Source organism: Doryrhamphus excisus, linkage group LG21 (assembly GCF_037039965.1).
Source record: "Doryrhamphus excisus strain RoL-2023G ecotype Guam linkage group LG21, RoL_Dexc_Guam_v1.1, whole genome shotgun sequence".
Lineage (NCBI taxonomy): Eukaryota > Metazoa > Chordata > Actinopteri > Syngnathiformes > Syngnathidae > Doryrhamphus > Doryrhamphus excisus.
This window is the reverse complement of record NC_136377.1, coordinates 11,600,694-11,624,573: the sequence shown is the minus strand read 5'-3', so window position 1 is coordinate 11,624,573 and position 23,880 is coordinate 11,600,694. Positions and strand designations below refer to the sequence as shown.

Below are 23,880 nucleotides of genomic sequence, written 5' to 3'. Positions count from 1 at the left end.
CCATGGCCCGCAACGCATTCATATTTCCATTCCTATTTAATACTCTTAAGCCCATTATTTGTTTTCTTGGAATTGTTTTTATTATGGTGTGATGACATTGGAATACAGCATGTCACTTCGGGTTTTTCCGTGTTTTTGATGGTGCCATAATCTTAGTCAGATGAGAGGTATTAACCTCAATATAATACTTAGACCACTGCCCCATTATCACCATCCTGGTGTGCTCCATTGCAGGCTATCACTCACTTTTTCTACTAACTGCCCTCCACACATACGTGTTTGTCATCCATTACATTTGATGTATTCCTCTATTATATCTTTCTATTTATCTTGATTGATTAATGCCAGTGCACTCAATGTTTATTACCAGAAATGCCTTTTTGCCATCATCTTGACATGTTACGAATACATTGTTTATTATTAGCGTCCCCTGGTCAGTTTTAATCTTGTTATGCATGTTTATTTTAAGTAGATTTTCCTGTCCTTAGCAATGATGGTTTAAAGATTCCCTCTCACTTTCCCATTGATGCCATCTTCTGGCTATTGTTAGTAGCACACACTTTACCGAAACAGGATTTTGAAGTTGTGATGGTGGGCTGCATGGACAGAGCCACCGCTGTGTCTTGCTGCTGCTACATCTGGAATTTTTATTTTATTATGAAAAATGAGAATTTATGATGACTTATTTATTTAACTTGCTTTCAACAAAGAGCAAAATTGAATCTTGCAAAACATAATTTAATGGCAATGTTGCTGAGAGCACTTAAAGTGACAGCCCAAAGCCAAATTTACATCACACGTAATGTTGCACAGGCGTAGCAGCATGTCATACCGACACACACGTGCCTCTCACTTGCGCCTCTTTTTTTTTTTTACGTGACTCAAAAGATAGACTTCAAGTTTATTTTTGATGTGTTCACACGTAAATTCACTAGTAGGAGAAACACAAAACAGCTTCTGCTTTTTAACAAAATAAAAGCATCATGTAAAAAGCGCCCTGATTAATTACATTTAGCGGTAACCCTGCTAAATAATCAGATTGGCCTTTTCTTGCAAATTAATTCCAGGAAAAGTATGTGTGAGAGATTTGAAGGGCTCTTCAATGTCAAGCTATTCGCTATCAGGAATGTGTATTGATTATACCGTATATTCATGTATAATATGTTTTTTTTTCCTTTATGATTTTTGCAGCTGTGTGGAGGATGTCTCAAATGTCTTTAATGGATAACATGCTCCTGTCACTTCATGAGAAATTGCAGGTAAGGTGTCAACTTATTAAAGAATAAACATGCTAGTTTTTGAGATATATATATATACAGTAAAGTCTCGTTATATCGATATCAGTTATAACGAATTACTGCTTATTACGATACTATTTTCATTTCTAGTCTTTTATGATATAATTAGTTCCGTTAGTACGATACCCGGTTATTATGATAATCCGGTTACTACGATGCCCTTTTCATCTCCCGCCAGCCAATTTGGTCTGCTTATATCGATACAAAAGCAGCTTAAATCAATCTTTGCTTAAGGATTTCAATACCAAAAAAGAACCCGCCCCACATAGCTGGCCAAACACATGCCTGCAACAGAAGAACCAACTGACATAGCATACACACCTATTCCAACGAAGACACAAGCGTACAAATACATGTATTTAATTGTGTTGTATTCAGATATCTTTTTATCGTTCGTGGTTTCTCTCGTGTGTATAGATTCTATACACACGAGTGAAACCACGAATGCAGTTGGTTCTTCTGTTGCAGGCATGTGTTTGGCCAGCTATGTGGGGCGGGTTGAGCATGACCTGTGAACCAGGAAGTGCGGGAATCGGTGTGTGTGCTGCGCTCTGGTGGTGGAAGTGTGAAAAATAAAGTTGACTGGAAGCAGCCGTTCGCCGTGTTCTTTTTTGGTATTGAAATCCTTAAGCAAAGATTGATTTAAGCTGCTCGACATTGTTCTATACTATAGAACAATGTCGAGTGCCTTATTGCCCACTTTTAATGCAGTTCGGCGCAGGATCGGATATATCGACAGTCCGGTTATATCGATATTTTTTCCGACTCCTGACAATATCGATATAACGAGACTTTACTGTATATCTAATTGAAGGTGGCGATGCTTGATATTGTATTACTTACCGATATCGGTCACATCTCATGTAATGATTGAACACATCACTTGATGAATGTCATAAATAAACACTGTGTATACAAAATCGGGAAAATACTGCAATATGCAATGTAAGTTATAGAAAAAGTACCATTCATTTGAAACGTTTTGTCTCAACAAAAATCATCACCAATACAAGGAAGATGATCATCAAGAAAAATTATCATTTATAAACTCTTTATTAGAAGTTCTGGTCTGAGGCTTTTTTTTTTAATACATCAATATGACACTATCACAATGTAATTAAGCAACTGTTGTCTTCTCGTCTTGTTTACAATGGGTATTAGCAAAAGACAAAACCTTGAATTTTCCCATAGTGGCGCACCACCCATCACACAACAGCGAGAAAAATAATAAGGCGCAGCTTAATGCTGCATGAAAAGCCTTCACAGTTCCTGAGCCGCCGCCTTAAGTGGGGGTGACTCTAAGAATGTCTCGGCTTGTTTGTCTCATGGTTAAGTGGTGCACATAGCCATGGAAAGATCATTAAATCACTGTTTTACCACTTGGCTTAATCCCCGCAACAAAAGGGCCCGATGCAAAAATGGGGAGAAAGAAAAAAAGAAATGGCGAGCGAGATTAACAAGAAACTTGATGGATCCAAAGTGACGGCTCTGTTTCCCAGCGTTGCCAAAGGAGAGTTAGGAATCTTGATTCCGTATCTCCCAGGCTGAAGAGTGGCGGCTGATCGGACATTCCCTGTTACCCCTGCAGTGGCCAGCCGTGCTTGTAGTGTCCGCCGCTGTGGCCATCTGCCGGATTAACCAGCAGGATATATTTTTATAGAGAGCATCCCATTCATATCCTGCCTGCAAAGGTTTACATTAAAGTTGAACTCGGGTGCACTTACAATGGCAGATGAAGTAAGCTCTGTCCTTCTTACAGCACCCCCCCCCCCCCCCCCCCCCGTCCCTCTCCTCATCGTCTCACTGTTTGGGAGGCTGATGGCACCAAGTTGAAAGGGGCTGCTTTTACCGTGGCATGAAAGAGGATCTCACGCAATGCCACTGTCTGCTGTCGATTGTTTTGTTTTTTGGTTTCTTTTTCTCTCCAAGCACTGACAATAAAGTGGTGCCCAGCATGAAGGGAAAAAAAAAAACATTTGGATGTGCCAAGTGTGATTGTTTGTCTAATAGGCATCAGCAGGCCAACTTCTCCCAGTTACCATACAGGTGAACTCATTCCTGGGAAAATGTTTTTCTCTTTCTCAGCCTCGTAGGCGCGATGGCGTCCCCCTTTTTCCTCGCTCTAACGGGATTAGTCGTGCCAGTGCTACCCCGGCTGTCACGGTACTGTCTACTTCCCATCTCTCTTCTGGGCCTCTAATGTGATTAACCCATTCCCTGTGGTCCAAATGGTTCTGGAGGGGAGGGGTGTGTGTGGGGCACCTCCTTGGCATGTTCACCCTCATACCGAACTTGCCATCATTGGCACCTTTTTGTCAGGAAGGAAGGACTGAGGTCAACTCGTGCTAAGTCACATGGGAAGGAATTCTTGCATCATTTTAACCAAACAGTTAGCCTGTTTAACACACACTGCCTTAACTTAAATATGCTAATGCTCTCACGCATTGAAAAGCATCTTAGTCCACAATTCTGCTCCTTGTGCTGTATTCCTTTATGGAAATCTCCTCAGGGCCGTTTGTATTATGAATATTTCCTGCTCGCTTAAGTGGAGACCATAATAATGATCACCGACGCATATCATCTTGTCAAACGTCAGTGTAGCGGGGGCTTTGCCTGTTAAACACGCGTCACGCTCATTTTGGACTCATCTGTCGCAAGTCGTCTTCGGGGGCATCTGCTGCACGAGGAAGACTGCATGCCCCTGGCCACCGCTCACAAGGAGAGTCCCCGCCACTTATGGTTATGTAGTGGGATGTACTGCGCCCTTTCTGTGGCACTATTGTTTTTTTTTATGCTGTGCTGAAAATTCTTGAATACTTTATGAATTGTGATTTTTGACGTTTGTACTTTCACGTCTGTACTGTAGTTTGCATAAAGTGCTGGATGCACATGTTCCCTTGAATTTTTCCTGCCTTTGTTGCATACAAAATACACATCTTCTGTTATTTTGAATGTTTGCATCAATATTGTGAAAATCACATTTTATTAGTTTTCAATATATTCTAATGGGCCCCCACACCTCATCATGTGTCGTGTGTAAAAATCCCCCCAAACCTGCACGCCATAGACCAGGGGTGGGCAAACTTTTTGACTCGCGGGCCGCATTGATATGACAAAATTTACGGGGGGGGGGCAGACTATATATTTTACACGTAACAGTCCACCTGGTATTATTGTGTCTGTAAAATTGTCATGCAATCTGCTATTATTATTTATTATTTTATATTTATATTTAAATATTTAAAAAATAAAAAAATATTATAATAATTACAATAAAATTAAAATAATAATTATATTATTATTATTATGTAAAATATGCAAATATAACAATAATATTATATATAATTAATATAATAATTAGCATTAATATAATTATAATAATCATAATAGTTCTAATAATTATAATAGTCTAATAATAATCTAATAATAATAATAATAATAATAATTATTATTATTATTATTATTATTATTATTATTATTATTATATTATTATGTGCTTGTGTCCCTTTTTTCAGGAGCACTTTGTCAAAAAACTAAATTGATAAAACCATCAAAAGGTTGGCTAAGGCCATGATGCCAGGTTGTATGTTGAGTTTAAATGAAATACTTTGGAAAGATTGGGCGGGCCGTATTCAAACACTTGGCGGGCCGGATGTGGCCCCCGGGCCGTAGTTTGCCCACCCCTGCCATAGACCGACACAATGTGTTTGTCTGCATTTCACGTGAGCACACAGGGCTGCTCAGACGACAGCATGGAGAATTACGAGTCTTGATTAAGATTTTCAACAACTCCGCATGTGCTGCTCATATGCGAGACAACAGGCTTGAATAGAATGGGGTGTGGCAACTCCTTATACAGCTGCCCACTCCTAAACAAACCCATCAAGATCCCCACTATGAAGGAATGTGCCATTTCATTAACTCGCCAGTGCGAACAAACCAAACCAAAAAAACTTCACTATGATTGCTTTATGTGTACGTTTGTAATTTTATTTTAATTTTGGCATTGGTATCAGAGCAAAAGAAAACAATTCGACATTGTGGCTGAAAGACAATAGTAGGCATGAGACTGTGGCGCCTCTTGTGTGGAGATTTGGTGGCTTTCCAATCGTGATATCCAAACCTGCACCATGTAATGGAAGGTGACACTTATTGTATTAGCAGGGGCTAATGAGTGTCTAAAAGCCTGTGTGACTGTGTGCGCCAAGGAATCTCATCGTGTGCGTTAGTTGCTTTGGAGAAAAAAGGGACAATGTCTTTTGCAAAAGAAGTGCGGCCCCCAAAAAATAAATGGTCTTACCGCCGTCAGGGCACATCTCTGGAGGCACGTGAGTTCAATTATAGGCCTACTCCACAGTGCTAAGAGACATATGAAGAGGAAATGATTAGTTTGCAACTTTATTTGTCCTCATGGAAACAAACCATTGGAACTCAAAATTCCCAAATAAAGGAGTAATTAATTTTAATCATCTTTACTATGGACTATCATTTTCAAAAAACATTTTTTTCATCTACTATTGGCTCCATGTAGACAATATATTTTACAGTTTTAGCACATTTATCTAAATGTGATCTTATGTTTGTAAAACATAACCAATAGGTTTTATCTTTTTATGAAAAAATTGTAAGACTGAAGTTTATAATAGGCCCAATGTAGGGTAAAAAAGAAGCTACAAAACAGTCAAAAGGCATGCAACCGAAAAGTTATGGTTTAACCCAGGGGTGGGCAAACTACGGCCCGGGGGCCACATCCGGCCCGCCAAGTGTTTGAATACGGCCCGCCCAATCTTTCCAAAGTATTTCATTTAAACTCAACATACAACCTGGCATCATGGCCTGAGCCAACCTTTTGATGGTTTTTTGACATGGTCTGTTGTTTACAAAGTGTTCCTGAAAAAAGGGACACAAGCACATAATAATAATAATTATTATTATTATTATTAGATTATTATAATAATTATTAGAACTACTATGATTATTATATTTATTATATTAATGCTAATTATTATATTAATTATATATATTATTGTTATATTTGCATATTTTACATAATAATAATATAATTATTATTTTAATTTTATTGTAATTATAATTTATTATTTTAAAAATATTTAAATATAAATATAAAATAATAAATAATAATAGCAGATTGCATGACAATTTTACAGATACAATAATACCAGGTGGACTGTTACGTGTAAAATATATAGTCTGCCCCCCCGTAAATTTTGTCATATCAATGCGGCCCGCGAGTCAAAAAGTTTGCCCACCCCTGGTTTAACCTAACTCAAATGTATTAGTGGGCTTGACTCATCAGTGTAGTACCGACTACTCACCACAAGGGGGATATAGAGGTAATGAAATGATTGTGTGCTGCCAGTTCAAGTAATGTCTTATTGAATCAGATGGATGCCATTTATTTGAGTCAATATTCAGAATAGACATATGTAGACAATTGTCATGTATTCATTTATATTCTGTTCATCTGCACGTAAATAAGACTCCGTCATTGCCCAAATGTCAGTGGGTAATGTACTGGGTTAATTTTTGTCCAAATAATTTCCAATGCTAGCAGCAGATGACTGTGACCCTCATCCCTTGTCATTGTTCCAAATTTATGAATGGCCTAATTTGTTACCGGATCACACATGTGCCCTTTCACATACGTGGACATTATCTGGACGCTTTCAAGGATAGGCAGCTTTGAGAGAAAAATAATGTCGTCAAAGCGGGAGGCTGTCAACTATCGGCACATGGCCCACTGGAGATAGAATGACATCAAGGAACTCCGATACAATCTGGCTTTTTTCAAGACACCACTGCAAGCCTACACTTGGTACACAGGTCAGCTTCAGTGCACTCATCTGCACGTAACTCAGCCCGACACGATTTGACCTCACTCCGTACCCCTTCTCTGATGGCCTTTTGTTTTCCCGCGCTCTCCTGGGAATGGCACTTAATGCTATCCGTACACATTCTATCAAATTTGCTAATCTTCTAAGCTCTAATTTCTCAACATTTGCTTTTCTATTATTTCCCACAACTAAATGTCTTTTCAGCGATGGCTCTTTGTAGGCCTTCATTGAGAAGGACGGGGGTCTGATAGAATTGTTTGGCTCAGGCAGCCTTCAAAGGAAAAGCCCCTTTAGATGCTTCAATGAAGAGGCAATTGTTACCACAACTCAGATGTCTTAAAATCAAAAACTTGTACAAAAACTGTACCTTTTTATTGTTTGCTCATTTAAAGTCAAAACACACACTTGTTGCACAGATTTAAACACGTCTACAGACTTTTTCAGAGAGGGGGAAAACTGAAATAAAGCGAGAGCTTCTCTCCCTGGTCTTTAGAACGAGGCTTTTCAAAGATTTCACAGTCAGATGATCAGCAAAAGATAAATATGTTTAATGCCATGCAGCACAAAGAGACTCTAATCTTTGCTTTCTTCTCCGGCTTTAACTTAAGCGTTAGTGAAGTGTTTTAAACAACTATTATAACTGCCACATCGCCACCCCCTCCAGTCACAGGTTTACGTTCTCACTGCCTATACGTTTAGATTACAAATGAGTGGTACTACAAAATAGTATAATTTTTTTTTTGCCGGACTTACATTCATTGGAGGCAAGGCTGTCCACAATTTTCCACTGAAGGCCGCAAACAGAAAAATGAAAAGATGTGGAGGGGGCCACGTTGATACGATATTTTATACATTAAAGATGCTGAAGCCAATCCAATGTAGGCCAATATATGCTAAGCTATCTGCACAAAACATTTACATCTTAGCTGTGTGTTATAGATGACAAGAAAATATAAAGCCGCAACAATTAATCGATTAATTGATTATCCAATTAATCAACAACTATTTTGGTAATTGATTAATATAAATATTCTCTGATTTCAGCCTCTCAAAAGTGAATATGGTTTAATTTCCTTAGTCCACCATGAAAACCGATGTATTATTTTGGTGTTTTAGGCAAAAGAAGATATTCACACATATCAGCTTTGACTTTGGAAAACAACGATGGGCCTTTTTGCCTTTTTTCTGACATTCATACCTATGGACAATTTGGAGTCGCCAATTAACCTAGCATGTTTTTGGAATGTGGGAGGAAACCGGAGTACCCGGAGAAAAACCCATGCATGCACAGGGAGAACATGCAAAACCCACACAGAGATAGCCGAGAGTGGAATTGAACTTGGGTCTCCTAGCTGTGAGGCCTGCGCGCTAATCACTCGTCCGCTGTGCAGCCACTCACAGTCATATGGTCAAATCTTCTATTTCTGAATAAAGACACTCAAATTAAAAATGTGCTTTAATAATCAAATGTGTTGATTAATTGAAAAAAATAATCGACTGATTAATCTGTTATTAGTTGCAGCCCTAAAATAAATTTCAATTACAAATAAATGAGGGGCGGCACGGCGGTCAGACCTCACAGCTAGGAGACCAGGGTTCAATTCCACCCTCGGGCATCTCTGTGTGGAGTTTGCATGTTCTCCCCGTGCATGCGTGGGTTTTCTCCGGGTACTCCGGTTTCCTCCCACATTTCAAAAACATGCTAGGTTAATTGGTGACTCCAAATTGTCCATAGGTATGAATGTGAGTGTGAATGGTTGTTTGTCTATATGTGATTGGCTGGCGATCAGTCCAGGGTGTACCCCGCCTCTCGCCCGAAGACAGCTGGGATAGGCTCCCGCGACCCTCGTGAGGAAAAAGCGGTAGAAAATGAATGAATAAATGAATATATTTTTAACCCATGCCGTACTGATTGATAGTGTTGTTGTGTGGTCAGAACTTTCACATCCACCACAGCCTTTTTAATTGGAAACTGCTTTCTGTATCAATTTCAGCTGAACTTTGATTGTGGACCTTGTTTCCTGTCAAAAGGAGCTTTTATAATGAGGGAAGTTATTGTCCATCAGCCCCAAAGACTGCCTGTGATTTACATCATTCTGCAAGTTTGGAAACAATTTAAAGCCTTTTAAACAGCGATCTGAAAAAGAATGTCATTTAAAAGTAGCAGGTGGATGATTGCACGCTTGAGCGATCAGAACTAAAAAGATGTCCGAAAGAGCATTCAACAACGGCCATGTCCCTCATTTGCTAATTGGATGCCGTTTCCTTGTGTCACCATCCCACACGGTTTGCAACAACAAAAAAAGTTGAGTCAAGCCACAAAACCCTCTGTATCTTTTCACAGCAAACAGTTCCTTTCTTTGGTAACGTGAATGAATGGGGTGTGAGGTGTGAAGGTCAGTGCCCCACCATGCTGTAAATACCAACTTAGCTTGTCTGCAATGAGTGAGGCCACATCCCAGCTCGCTATTCAGCCAGCCAGATCAAAGAAATGTGGTGTTGCTCCTCGTCAAAGGAGAACCTGTACATTTATCTGCCATTCATTATCGGTCACCTCGTTGGCTTGCATATAGTATGTTTAAAAGGGATTCAAATAAGTGAACATTGGAAGGGTACATTGCATAATAATGAGCTACTATATAGGTCAGTTTGACCTATGGCCTTACCTTTATGCAGTATGTCTTGTAAACTATTTTGGTAATGGTAATGGTTTTATTTCATTTGAACATGCATCAGATTACAATTGAATGCATCACATAATCAGTTCACAGTTCCACATGTCCAAAAGTAGTAGGAAGAAGCAAAGCTTATTAAATCCTACCCCTCCATTTGGTACTTTTACAATCAGGAACTGTTACATTTGTTCACTTCCTGCTTTCCTAATATAGTATAAGTATAGTAAATATACGTTTTTTTATTTTATTTTATTTTTTGACACGTACCGAAGTACGAGGTGATATGACCATACAATGACACAATAATTTTTACCATAATTGATTTTCACTAACACAACTGTGTTCAATGTAATATAAGGTTTTTAGAGGTCATCTCAAGCAATTTGAGACTCCATTGATAAGTGGAATTTCATTTATAAAAGGGAGAATGCAGTCTTGAACAGTTGAGGTTTGAGTTTGTATTTGAAGACCTGGAGTGAGTCGATATTTCCAATGTCTGAAAGCTCTGCTCCTCATGGTGTTTGGATGGCTGGGAGGATCTGAAGGATTGAACTGGGGTGCTGAAATGGAAGAGGTCAGTCAGATAAGGAGGGCTGATGTTGTGGATGGCCTTGAAGGAGGGGTTTGTGATGTATTCTCTCCTTGACCAGGATGGACGGTGGGAGATGGGATGGAATATGTGGGCTCTGGTTATAAATGGTTGTTGCTCCCTTCACAGATGCTTCAATCACCTGTCATCGGGCAGACCTGTGGCTACTTGAATAACACCTTCTCCGGGCAGTCATTTCTCGTGTATCGTGGTTCCAGACCCGACCAAGGAGTGTGAATTTCCGGGATGTACACTCTAAAAAATAATTCAGAGTATCTTTTGACACCACTTGATTTAATACATAAATGCAATGTAAAAAATGCAATTAATTGATTTAGATAAACTTTCTCAGTTGCTAACTTTATTTTTTTAAGTTATGTTCAAATAATAATGTTGGCTATTACATGAACTTAATTTAGCATGTCATATACACTCAAATTTTATTGTTGGTAAGCTTAAAACAAAATTCAAGTTGCTATGACTTAATAAAATTAGCTAGGCAACATAATTTTTCTCAACATTAACCTTTCCATTTTAAGTTCCATCTCCTACAAGACAAGACAGTGCAGGAGGCTGAAGCAACATTTCATGGTGAGTAAAGTATTTCTAATTGTTCTACTGAAGTGATGGCTTTAAATTAGTCACAGTAGACTTTCATTGAGATGAGTAAAACTTAGCTTGTTTAAACATGTGACTGCTAGCTTGTATAGCACTGTTACCACATGTTAGTTGTATTCTTCCTCTAGCTAGTTTAGCCGTGTAACTGCTACTTACAGCAACTGTTACCCAAGTGCCACAGCCACATTTTTTCCAGGAAAAAAATATATTTTGTTCATTCACATGTGCAGCTGGTCTTTCCCCCAAATGGTGATCTGATGTTCTGAGAGGAATCAAAGTAGTAAGTACATTCTTTATCTTGTCTACCTGTTTAAATCTGGAGGTGGAAATTTATCATCATGTAAATACAATGATGTAATCTTAAATTACTTTAATCAGATTTACATTTGTTAAATGTGTCATTGTTTTAAAATATGGGTTGTGAGTGCAAACTTTGTAGATTTGAAACTTCTACACAAACTGGGTTGCTAAAACACTACAGGTTGCGTCATGGCCATGGTGGGGAACGTCTGCCATGCATTCACCAGCACTGTTTTTGTTCATTTAAAACATGGGGTAGCCTGAGATCCCATTTATCAAGAAATCACTCCCGTGAAGCTCAGCAAGGTGTCAGGTCAGAAACTCTTTCCTTCACTTGCCAATGTTGTAGCACTAGTGCAATATCATCAGAGAGAGAGTTGTTTGTCCACCTCAGTCACCATTTGAAAAAATACGAGACTGTGTTATGTGTGTTTAAAAACTGTGATTTTAGCACCAATATCCAAGGGACATTTGCCTCTCACAAAAGCAGAAAACACACTCCTCACACACTGCAAGACTTTAAAGACAATGTGCTGAAGAAGACTTGTGTATCCTCTCCAAATGCAGATGACCACAGTGACATGGAGGTTCAAGATGTTGAATTTTCTGTGACAGATGATGGTGATGATGATATCAAAGATCTACCAAACCTCCTTGAAAAAAGATTGGCATTGTTGTTTCTAAAACTTGAGAGTATATTTAATGTCTCCAACAGATGTATTGAGGAAGTTATTGAGGAGTTACACTTCATCTCCCATTCAGCATCAGGTCCCATCATCAAAAACATTTTACAGTCTTGTTTGGGAAAGCATAATTGTGAGATTGATGAGGCTGTGTTGTCAGACATGGTAACAGAGCTTTGTAACGCAAACCCCTTGACCTCTACCCTGGGTTGTAGTGGTCCACTTTCTACTGCTTACAAGAGAAGAGCATTTTTTAAGGAGCAGTTTGGTGTGGTTGAACCAGTAGAGTATGTACTCAGTAAGGAGGAAAACAGAACCTTCCAGTACATCCCTCTTCTCAAGTCATTGCTACAGACTTTGGCCCAGAAAGAGATCCAGGATTTTGTCTTTCATGATGAATCTCCAAGTAAAAGTGACTTTCAATACAGGACATTCTCTGATGGCAATTACTATAAAACAAATGAGTTGTTTTGTGCAGAACATCCTACCATTGCCATAATTCTCTATATGGATGACTTTGAGATTTGTAATCCTTTAGGTACATCCAGAAAAAAACACAAAGTCACGGCTGTGTACTGGATGTTAGCTGGTATGCCTGGATTGCTCAGATCTTCACTGTCATCCATCTTGTTAGCAATTCTCTGCAAGGCTGATGATGTGAAAAGATTTGGTTGTAGTACTGTGCTTCAGCCACTGCTAAAGGATCTTGTGAGCTTGGAAAAGGAGGGTTTGTATATCCCAGCATTAGGAAGAAAAGTGAAAGGAACTGTGTTTTGTGTTGTGGCAGATAATCTTGGGGCACATTCGATGGGGGGGTTTGTTGAAAACTTCTCAGGTTCTTATGTGTGCAGATTCTGTGTGGGTGAACATTCACAGTTCCAGGTGGAAGAGGTTCGAACAGGGGCATTTAAAGCCAGAACCAAAGAACAACATGAAAAACATGTGCAGACTGTACAGGAGAATCCTCTTCTGACACATGTCTGTGGAGTAAAAAGGCAGTGTGCACTTACAGAGAATCTGAAGTACTTCAGTGTTTTGTCAGGTTATCCACCTGATGTGTTACACGATCTGTTTGAGGGCATAGTCCCCCGGGAACTGGCTTTGTGTCTTCAAGTGTTCATTAAGAGTAAATTCATCACTCTCGAAGAACTCAACAAAGGCATTAAAACATTCCCCTACAAATGGTCGGATAAGACGGATGCCCCACAGCAGGTCCCTCTAAACTTTGCAGCTAAGAAAAGTGTTGGAGGGAACGCCCATGAAAACTGGTCATTGTTGCGATTGCTACCCCTTATAATTGGACCAAAAATCCCTGAGGGTGAACCAGCTTGGGAAGTACTTCTGGTGCTCAAAGACATTGTTGAGCTTGTTCTAAGTCATGTTCACACAGAAGAGACTATATGTTACCTAGACAGTAAGATCTCTGAACATAGACACAGGTTTCTCCAGGTTTTCCCACAAGAAAAAATCATCCCCAAACTGCACTTTCTGGAACATTATCCGCAGCTGATCAGGGCCTATGGTCCACTTGTGTTCCTTTGGACTATGCGCTTCGAGGCGAAACACAGCTTTTTTAAACGTATTGTCCGGCACACTCATTGCTTTAGAAATATTCTGCTGACAATGGCTATGAAGCATCAGCTGATGATCGCATACAACCAACATGATTCCAGTGTTGTGAGACCTGTGTTACAGGCTACACAACTGTCATCTGTGGATGTTACTGTGCTAAGAGAGGACATCCGAAAAGCACTACAAGTTAAATTCCCCAGCAAGATGCATGTTCAAATAGCCAACAATGTGTGGTACAGTGGCACAAAGTATGCAGTTGGGATGGTTCTGGCAAATGGGTCAACAGGTGGTCTCACAGATTTTGGAGAATTGATCCAAATCATTGTTGTGAATGGCACAATTCTGTTCATTGTGAAAAGTTTGATCGCTTGGTCAGTTGAGCATCTCAGGAGTTTTACCCTTGAGAAAACAAGCACTGTGAAGGTGCTAGAGCCCACAGAACTGTCTGACATGTTCCCATTATCATCCTATGTGCTTGGTGGAAAAAGCATTGTAACCCTGAAGCGGTACATTTGTGTTCCATAGACTGCTATTATATCCTGGCAGAAGAACAGAACAGGTAACCGAATCAAAGAAAAAGCCAGACCAACAGGATTCTGTAATAAACAATGACATTTTGATAATGAGTTATGGTACTATTAACCTACATTGAGATGTATAAAAAAATGCTGGGACAGAGTATGTTATCTGAGTTGGTTGTTATTTTTTATGTGACATTCTTATGAACAGGTTGACAGTATTTACAAAAAAGTAGTTTTGGCCAAGCACTGTTTAACCCTTCCATGCATGAATTATTAAATCTTAAAGAAAAATGTATTATTAAAAGTGATTGTTTTTCACTTTCAACAAGTTAAAATCTTGGTATTTTTTATGTTATTTTTGTGTGAGTTGTACATCTGTTCACATTTAAAATGAAAGAAAAAAACAAAATTTGAAGTATATATATTTGCTGTAATCAAATTGTTCTCTTGTGAATCACACAAAAATTTGGAATAAAAAATACAACATGATGTTACATCTGAATACAGGCATGATACCCAAATTGCCCTTCACTTGTTGTTATAGATTAATGATGCAAAATATTGATATTGTAAAAAATATGCAAAGATTATATTTTTATGAAACTTAGGATACAGGTTTTTGAATTAACCACCTGGTAGTTTGACATGGTACTGAAACCTGATGGGTGTACAACTTATTTCCAAATATCTGTCCGCTGTAGTAGTGAGGACCATGCATGAAAGGGTTAAAGAAAAAACTGTATATTTCTTTGAACATGGCTATAATACTTTCTAACTAATTTCAAACATTTTGTGTATTATAGGTTTATCAATGGCGCAACCAGCTCATCTCCGAGTGATACTGTCAGACCATGATGTTCAGAAACTGACATTACCATCTGGAATTCCAACAACAGTTGAAGAGCTCCATTCACTTGTTCAAGTTACATTTGGTATTCCCAGAGATTTCTGTCTGCATTTCAAGGATGCTAATTTTGGAAATGAATTTTTCTCCTTGCTTTCAACAACTGACATTGTCGACAAGGGAACTATCAAGGTTGTGTATATTGATGAGCCTCCAACCGTAACTCTGACCTTGACAGATGTGGAGGGCTCCTTTGCAACTATAAGTGATAGTGTGCTATCTGATGATGTCTGCTCATCTGCATCCTCCCATGACACATTAGATGTTTCTCCAACATCCCTGACTGAAAGCTTCACTCAGCGATCAAAGGTGTGGCCTGCAGAATTTCGAGTTCCTCGTTTCTCCACCAACACAGAGATTCTGCTTCAGTCAGGCAATGAAAAGTTCATTTCTTCTGGGATTCTGTTTGGTACCAAAGATCTTGTCTCACTCTTGCCAGACATTCTTGGAAATTTAGCTGAAACAATTTTCGAATACACTGCATATCCATCAAGTGCCCAACTAAGTCAGGTAGCAGAGACCTTGGTAAAAAAGCATCCCTGCCTCAAGGAGCCCGGATCCTTCAATGGATATTATGGATGGATCCAGCGGCTCAAATACAAAATGAACAACTTCAGGTCAAAACTTCGTGGGACTGGCTGCCCAGAAGTTGTGGTGAACTCCCTCAAGAGGAAAGCGTCACATGAGCAGACTCCTGCGAAAAATGTTAAAAAAACAAAAAAGGCTGAAGTAAATTACCTACCTCCTTTTCCAGAAGGTGAAACCAGTGAAAGTTTGGAGAAAGAGAGAGTTGAGCTCTTGTGCGAAGTAATGAAAATGGAAAATGGTCAGGTGGTTGCTGAAAAAATGGCCAAGACATTCTCTCTTAGGAGGAAAGAAATCATACATGAGGCCCCAGCAATCAGGGACTTCATGCAGCGCTGGCCTGCATTATTTGACGCAAGACAGGTAAAAACAAATATTTATTGAAAATTCATTCACTCTCTCACTCACCATTATTTGATGCAACACATGTACGTAAGAACAAATGTTTGTTAAAATCTCACTCACCATTATTTGATGCAACACAGTTAAAAACAAATATTTGTTAAAATTTCACTCACTCACTTGATGCAACACAGTTAAAAACAAATGTTTTTTCAAAACTCACACACTATTATTTGAACAAAAAATACCACTTTCCTCATTAATGCTATTGGAAAGTAGTAGTTGAAGCTAATATCTTAATGTTATGTTCCACAGATAAATGATGAGTTCAAAAGAATAACTACAGTAAACCTGGAAGCGACTTTCATGGCCAGACTTGATCAGTGCACCAAGAAACTAATGGATGTGGTTTCGTCAAGAGGAGGAGCTTCAGGAGAAAGGATCAGGAAAATTAAGGACCTACTTCTTGAGGTATGATAAATATCTAGAGTTTCTCTTTTTATGAAATGTGCTATGGGCAGTTAGACATACAGATGCAGAATAGACTCATTTGAATACTTTGTCCTGACACCTACTCTACCCTTGTTTCATATAGCACAATACAATTGAAATGCGGAGAGAAGTAGCCATCCGGTGCCTTGTTGTATACCTTGGAGAGAAAGAAGAGGACCTGTTCATAGAGTTTGGGGTAGGTAATGTAAGATTGCTCTCACACTACTCAGTGCCAGTCATTTTTTTTAAAGCTGCAATTTTTATCCAGGTGTAACACACCGTAAGTCCAAGTAGAGCACCCCCGTTGTTTGTATTTTAAAAAGACGAGAACAGAACCCTCCTTCTCTTCTCCAGCAACTTCAGACAAACGCACCACTGCTGCATATTTTTGTAACATGGCATTTTGCAACACCATACTTCATCAACAGTAAAATTAGGTGCTAGTGTATAATATGAGCCATCAAATGTTCTGGTTGGTTTTTCATTTGGAAGGTCACATCGTTCAATCCTCAGAGTTTTGAGTTACCATGAACACACTATTAGTCAGACGTAGCTGGAGAAAAGTGTGATTTTTTAAAATACAAACTATGTACCCTATTTGTGCTATTAATGTAGTATTATGACTGTTGTGATCATTATTTGTGGATATCAGAAGCTTTTTTGTTATCTCAAACTCGTGATGTCTTAGACCCTGGGTTAACATTATGCTGGAATATTATGTAAGCTTTGATAGCAACGTAAAGAAAAAGATGACAAATAGTTTAACTGGTTCTCCTATATTATGCAACATAACATGGTCGAGATACAAATTAAACATGAAGATGTACTGTACAGACAAATTTAAGGTCAAATGTAAACCATGAAAGACAATAAATCCATTTTCTTAAAGGACAACCAAGAGTTCGAGACCAGCCTTGAAAGTCACATGATGAAAATCGCCATTGTTGGAGACAGGTCTACCTCTGGATCAGAACGCTGGGGAACAGCAATTGTTGTGGAAGGAACCAAATGTTTGGTTGAGAGAGACATTCCAAGGTGCTGTGCCTTGTTGATGGGTGTCATTTATGCCCTGAACCTCAGCTACTGCAAAAAACTGAAATATACTTTTGAATCTTTTCAAAAGTTGTTTCTTGACCTGGATGGGCTGAGAGGCAGTGCTAAAGTCATGGGTCTGAAAAACATTGTTTTCTAAAAATTGCAGATCCCTCTGTTTCAGAACACTGACACTGTCACATTTTCTTCAGGCAGCGTGATTTTTGAAGAGGCAACGAAGAAAAAAATTGAAAATTAGTTTCTGTTAGGCTAGTTAGTATTATGCTGTAAAGTATGTTCAACCTTCATGACAGTTGTGACAGTGGACAAAAACGGTATTAGTTAAAAAATCTGTTCATATTTTAGCCCAAAGTTAGTTTATTGAACTGAAGAAAAGGAGACTGTTTCTCATATATTTACATATATACGTATATTACACTCACATATTTTAGCCCAAAGAGAATGTTTTTAGTTTGTTTTCAAATGGCTGATGCGGGCTTAGTTAGGATTATACTTATGTTACTATGCAGCTTTCAGTCTTTTGCAGTTTGTCTCTTGCCATAACATTGGACGAGTTGTCTTTTGCTGTTATATATCCATGAAGACTTTGTATCTGGTTATTTTGAGCTGCTCACACAAACATACATAAGAATTACAAACTTTTGTCACAGAGGAGCAGTTGAAATGTAAGATTGTTTTCTTACTTTCTTTTTGCAACGCTCACGTTCAAAATAAAAATATGCAGCTAATTGCACAAAAGCAGTGGTTGAACTGTCTTTCTTGAAAGTACAAAAAATACCAAAAAGAAAAAATGAAGTATATATATATATATATATATATATATATATATATATATATATATATATATATATATATATATATATATATATATATATTAAGTTACTGCTACTTAAAAAGCTGTGTGCATTGTTATTATAATTAAGTAGACAACAAAATTAAACTACTTTGAATAAAATGATTAAGTCAGTTGACACAACATATTTTTTTGAGTTACGAACTTAAAAACTTGTCCCTATGACAACAATTATTCAGTAAGCATTACTTAAAATAAGCTTTGAGTGAAGAGGAAAAGCTATTTCGTGCAATGCAATATTGTTTGTTGGTTCAAAGCAATTTCAAATTAAGTTGTCATAACTAAGAAAGACTAATGGAAACTGTTGCGTTGATTTTTTTTGTTGAGGCTAAACATTTTTTTTTTGAGTGTAGGATTCAATATTAATACATTAAGTATTGTAGTTAGAGCAGGGGTGGGCAAACTTTTTGACTCGCGGGCCGCATTGATATGACAAAATTTACGGGGGGGGGGGGCAGACTATATATTTTACATGTAACAGTCCACCTGGTATTATTGTATCTGTAAAATTGTCATGCAATCTGCTATTATTATTTATTATTTTATATTTATATTTAAATATTTTAAAATAATAAAATATAATAATTACAATAAAATTAAAATAAAATAATTATTATATTATTATTATGTAAAATATGCAAATATAACAATAATACTATATATAATTAATATAATAATTAGCATTAATATAATAATTATAATAATAATAATAGTTCTAATAATAATTATAATAATAATAATAATAATTATTATTATTATTATTATGTGCTTGTGTCCCTTTTTTCAGGAGCACTTTGTAAACAACAGACCATGTCAAAAAACGACATTGATAAAACCATCAAAAGGTTGGCTCAGGCCATGATGCCAGGTTGTATGTTGAGTTTAAATGAAATACTTTGGAAAGATTGGGCGGGCCGTATTCAAACACTTGGCGGGCTGGATGTGGCCCCCGGGCCGTAGTTTGCTCACCCCTGAGTTAGAGCATAGAAAACCAAAAAAATGTTTTTGTAACATTAGAGCCCTATAAGCATGAAGTAACACCCCTGTAGTCACCATTATACTAATACTGCTAATATTTGAACTGCAATGTAGTGAGGGGCGACTGTAGTGTATGTTATGATGCTTAGGAATGTGATGTTATGTTGTCAAGGATTCCAAGATGGAAAAAAAACCTCTCGGGACAATGGAGTGATGGGATTTTCATTTTAACCCGATAAGCGTAGGGAGCCTGTGGTGCTCTGCAGGACTAATTTTAATAGGACCATAGGGAGCATTATATCCAAATATAGTACCTTCATATGCTAATTGATTTTTGTTTGTATCAGAAAATATCCACAGGTCTTTAGGCTGTAGATATTCCTAAGAATGACGTAGGGTCTGTTCCATCTGAATCTCAGAGAGCTTATCTCATCCTGCAGGCGAGGATGTAACCAAGCCTACCAAACTTAATGCACATTCAACATTAACTTTTTTAGTTAAAATACTAATGACAAGAATGAGCACTTTTTTTTCTTGCACCTATTTCTATTTATTTTTTACAGAATGGAGCTTTGTTGAAGGCTGTTGCCTTGTCTGTCAAAATGGAAGTGCAGTTATCCTGTTCAGCCAGAGGGTGTCGCTATAAAGATGAAAAACACTCCTGTTGTGTAGCTTTGCTGTACATGGGAAACATTGACTCATGCTAAGAGAAGAAAATAAGTTGTAATTCATCAAGAAATGATTGTGACTACCTGGTGACGATAACATTATACTCTATTATGATGGAAAGTCATATGTGTCACACCTGTTTTAAGACTTTGTTATATATAGTACAGAAGAGGTCATATTTGGTCCATAGCATACATTTTCCCATCCATCCATTTTCTATGACGCTTAAGCACATTATGCCTATAGCATACAATTATCAGAGATTTTTCTTTTGAGAAAAATAGACTTGTCAATAATTATCAACAAATCCCCCAAACTCTTATTGAGACATGACAAATGTTAGCATACCTGTAGCTGTTTTTGATCCAGTTGAAATCCTTCATTACCAGATATTTTTACATAATGATCCTCCTGCTGCTGCTGTTAATTTTTGAAATTAATGCAATTACCTGTCCCTTATTGGGTGGGGTCAAAGGTCTAATTACCCTGCGTCACGGCGGCAAATAGTTGGTGCCTCCGAGCAGGTGGCCCTGGAGGTAAGAGGGACGCATGGGGCATACTGAGGCGAGCAATTACTGGTTGAATTTCACTTTAATAAATGTTGAGCTACATTTGGAAATTCAGATAAGAGCTTTTTGCCTAATGGGCGCTGCACTGAGGCCACTTGTGCAAGGAAATGATCCCAAAGAGGGTTTAATTAACAACAGCTACATGATCCAGAGAGCGCATGACAGAATGTTAAAGTGAGGGGGAGAGCGCAGCACAGGGATGATATGAAAATGAGTGAGGGGGACGGTGGTGGAGGTTGGCGAGTGGGTGCCAAAGTTTTATTTCACTGCTTTTAAATCCAGCGTCTGTTATGACAGGACAATGTTGTCATTGTATCTGAGAAGTAAACGTATAATGTAAAGATGCGCTATTTCAAGTTCTGGAAGTAAGGTCTTGAAGAGACATACTAGGCCACTCCCATCACCTTCAGCTCGCTCAGATAGACATTTGTCTTCTTTGAGTTATGTTTACATATTATATTGGAAAATGTGCATCCCAGTTTCCCCCAAGGGAGGGTATCATGTACATTATGCTCAGCTTCAGAATGTCATAGTACATGTCGGAATGTTTTCCATCAATGAACCACAGCTCCCCTGTGCCAGCAGCACTCATACCACCGCCATGCTTGCATCTATTGCTTGTGCTGCCAGCTGTGTCGATCATAAATCTACGCTTTTATGCATCCATCCATTTTCTATACCGCTTATCCTCACTCGGGTCGTGAGTATGCTGGAGCCTATCCCAGCTGACTTCAGGCAAGAGGCGGGGTACACCCTGGACTGGTCGCCAGCCAATCACAGGACACATATAGACAAACAACCATTCACACTCACATTCATACCTATGGACAATTTGGAGTCGCAAATGAACTTAACATGCATGTATATCCAAGTTTAACTTAGTAACTATAGTATTGTTCCTAGAGAAGATATACTTATATGTAATAATATGTTTGCTTAAATACTGCAAAACTATTGAGTGTCATTCTTAATTAATTTATCCATTTCTGTATTCTGCCTTGTTCCACTTTACCAAATGTAAACCAAACAAATCCAACATAAAGGCTGACCCAACTTATAAGTGGTTCTATATATGCAAGACTACAAGCTCAAACCAGCCAGCCTCCCTAAAACAGAATGATTAGCAAACCATGGCTAGCTATAGCTGGTACTACTCCGATGGGATGTTGTTTAAACCTGGTGGAATGCACAGAGAGGTAAACAGCCGGTGATATAATGGCATGTTTGCAGCAACACACCTAATTCATTGTTGCACATTTGATGCAGAGAGTTTGTTTTGGCCCGTCACTTCTCATGTTTTTAGTGTCGGTCGCACAAGCTGCTCCCAAGCGCCACCATATAACTGTGGTGGTTTTGTTTTTGTTCAAGCAGAGTGTGCGGTTTTGTGCATGCAAGGTCCTCATGGTTTTACAAACCGCAGTCTCCCTCCACTCTCCACCGGTGCTAAAAGCCCCGAAACAGAACGGTAATTGCCCAATTAGGGCCCTCGCTCCGTGGGCCGCAGAGCACTATGCGCCTCCACATGCTCACAGAGTCAGATAATTGAGCTGAAAGCAAATGAACGGATGGCAGACAAACAAGCTACTAGAAAATAATTACTTGGAGTGTTTCTTTTCAGTACCTGTACAGCGAATTTCATTATTGTCAATAGCCTCTAAAGCTGCTCGAAACGGTGGTATTTGTCATATTCATAGAGACTTGATAATGACGTTAATTTGTCTTAATGGCTTGGTTCTATTGTTAAAAATAGTGAAATGAGCAGAAATTGTCTTTCCTCAGCAGGTAGAGAGGACTTCAGCACACTCCTGGCCAGCATGAGGAGATAATTTGGTGTGCTTGTCAAATTTCCAATAATTTGTTACATGGAACATGAGTAATGTTAATACCATTAATGTCCATTTTCCGCTAACTTCATTGCTGCCCTTTTTCCCTTTTATGTTTTTAATGCCTTTGCCATTTTCCTGGGCTGCAAGATTTTTTAAAAAACATACGGGTTTGTCATATATACACAAACACATGAACAGCATTAAAAACATCTGTAACCTACTCAATCCGCACCAAACCCCCAAATTATTGCATGGATTCCATGCACCAGCTTTCAAAATCATATGTCTTTTTAAGTAATACATAACAATAACAGATAACATTAATATTTGCTGCCTCTCAATAACTATTTCAGTGTGTAAGAACATCATCCAGAATCAACAACCTCACTCGGAGTGTCATTCATTCATTTTCTAGCGCTTTTTCCTCACAAGGGTCGCGTGGGGGTGCTGGAGCCTATCCCAGCTGCCTTGTCCATAGGTATGAATGTGAGTGTGAATGGTTGTTTGTCTAGTCCAGTCCAGGGTGTACCTCGCCTCTCGCCCAAAGGCAGCTGGGAATGGAATGTCAATGTACAACAATTTAGACATTGTCATTGACATGTGATCCCCCAAAAAATCAAAACCTACATGCCTACAACCTACATCAGGGGTCGGGAACCTTTTTGGCGAAGAGAGCCATGAAGGCCAGATATTTTAAAATGTGTATCTGTGAGAGCCATATACATTTTTTTAAACATTGAATGCAATAAAATGTGTGCATTTTTATGTAAGACCAACAGTTTTAGATATAATGGGCTCTAATTGTGTAGACCAGGCACACTACCCCACGCCAATGGGGTGTGGCCAGCACACTTTCGTGAGCAGCGCAGTGTCTAATAATAAATCAAATACTTGTTGCCATTAATTAACTTCTGCTGCTGCATAGTTTTGCACCATACTCAGTATATTTCATTCTTTTGGCCATCTTCATCAGAAGGCTTGGTTCTGCAGCTTTAGCTAGGTGACTATTTGACTATAGGAGAAAAGTTTATATTTACATGTTGACATCTCAATGACCGAGGTAGACTACCGCATTACCCAGTAATAATCGAGTTTTGGTGTTTGACCTGGAAAATATCAGGAAAGATGGATATGGTCGGCCGTATTGCAGTAGAAAATAGATGGACGAATTAAAATGGATAAAAAAGTTGTTGATTTTTAATATTTTTAACAGTCATTTCTGTAATGTTTACTTTAAAATGTTAGCAAAAATACATTTTTATTGTGGTAAGAAATGCTTGAGAGCCAGATACAGTCATCAAAAGAGCCCCACCTGGCTCCCAAGCCATAGGTTCCCTACCTCTGACCTACGTGATCTACATGTGTGTGAAAAGTGATTGCCCCTCCTGTTGCCCCCTTGAGATCTATCCGTCTGGAAAAAGTTATAAAGTCATCCATAAAGCTTTGGGACCCTAGTGAACCACAGTGAGAGCCAATATCCACAATTGGCGAAAACACG

The 23,880-nt window shown here is 38.5% G+C and overlaps 1 protein-coding gene across 1 annotated transcript in view; it reads left to right on the top strand.

Moving 5' to 3' along the window:
* Positions 1–1,194: 1,194 nt before the first annotated feature.
* The window catches only part of LOC131138741 (cationic amino acid transporter 2), a 108,417-nt gene continuing 85,731 nt past the window's right edge, over positions 1,195–23,880 (top strand). The window contains exon 1 of the mRNA XM_078787597.1: positions 1,195–1,259. The gene's annotated coding sequence lies outside the window, so the exon portion shown is untranslated. The remainder of the gene's footprint in view (positions 1,260–23,880) is intronic.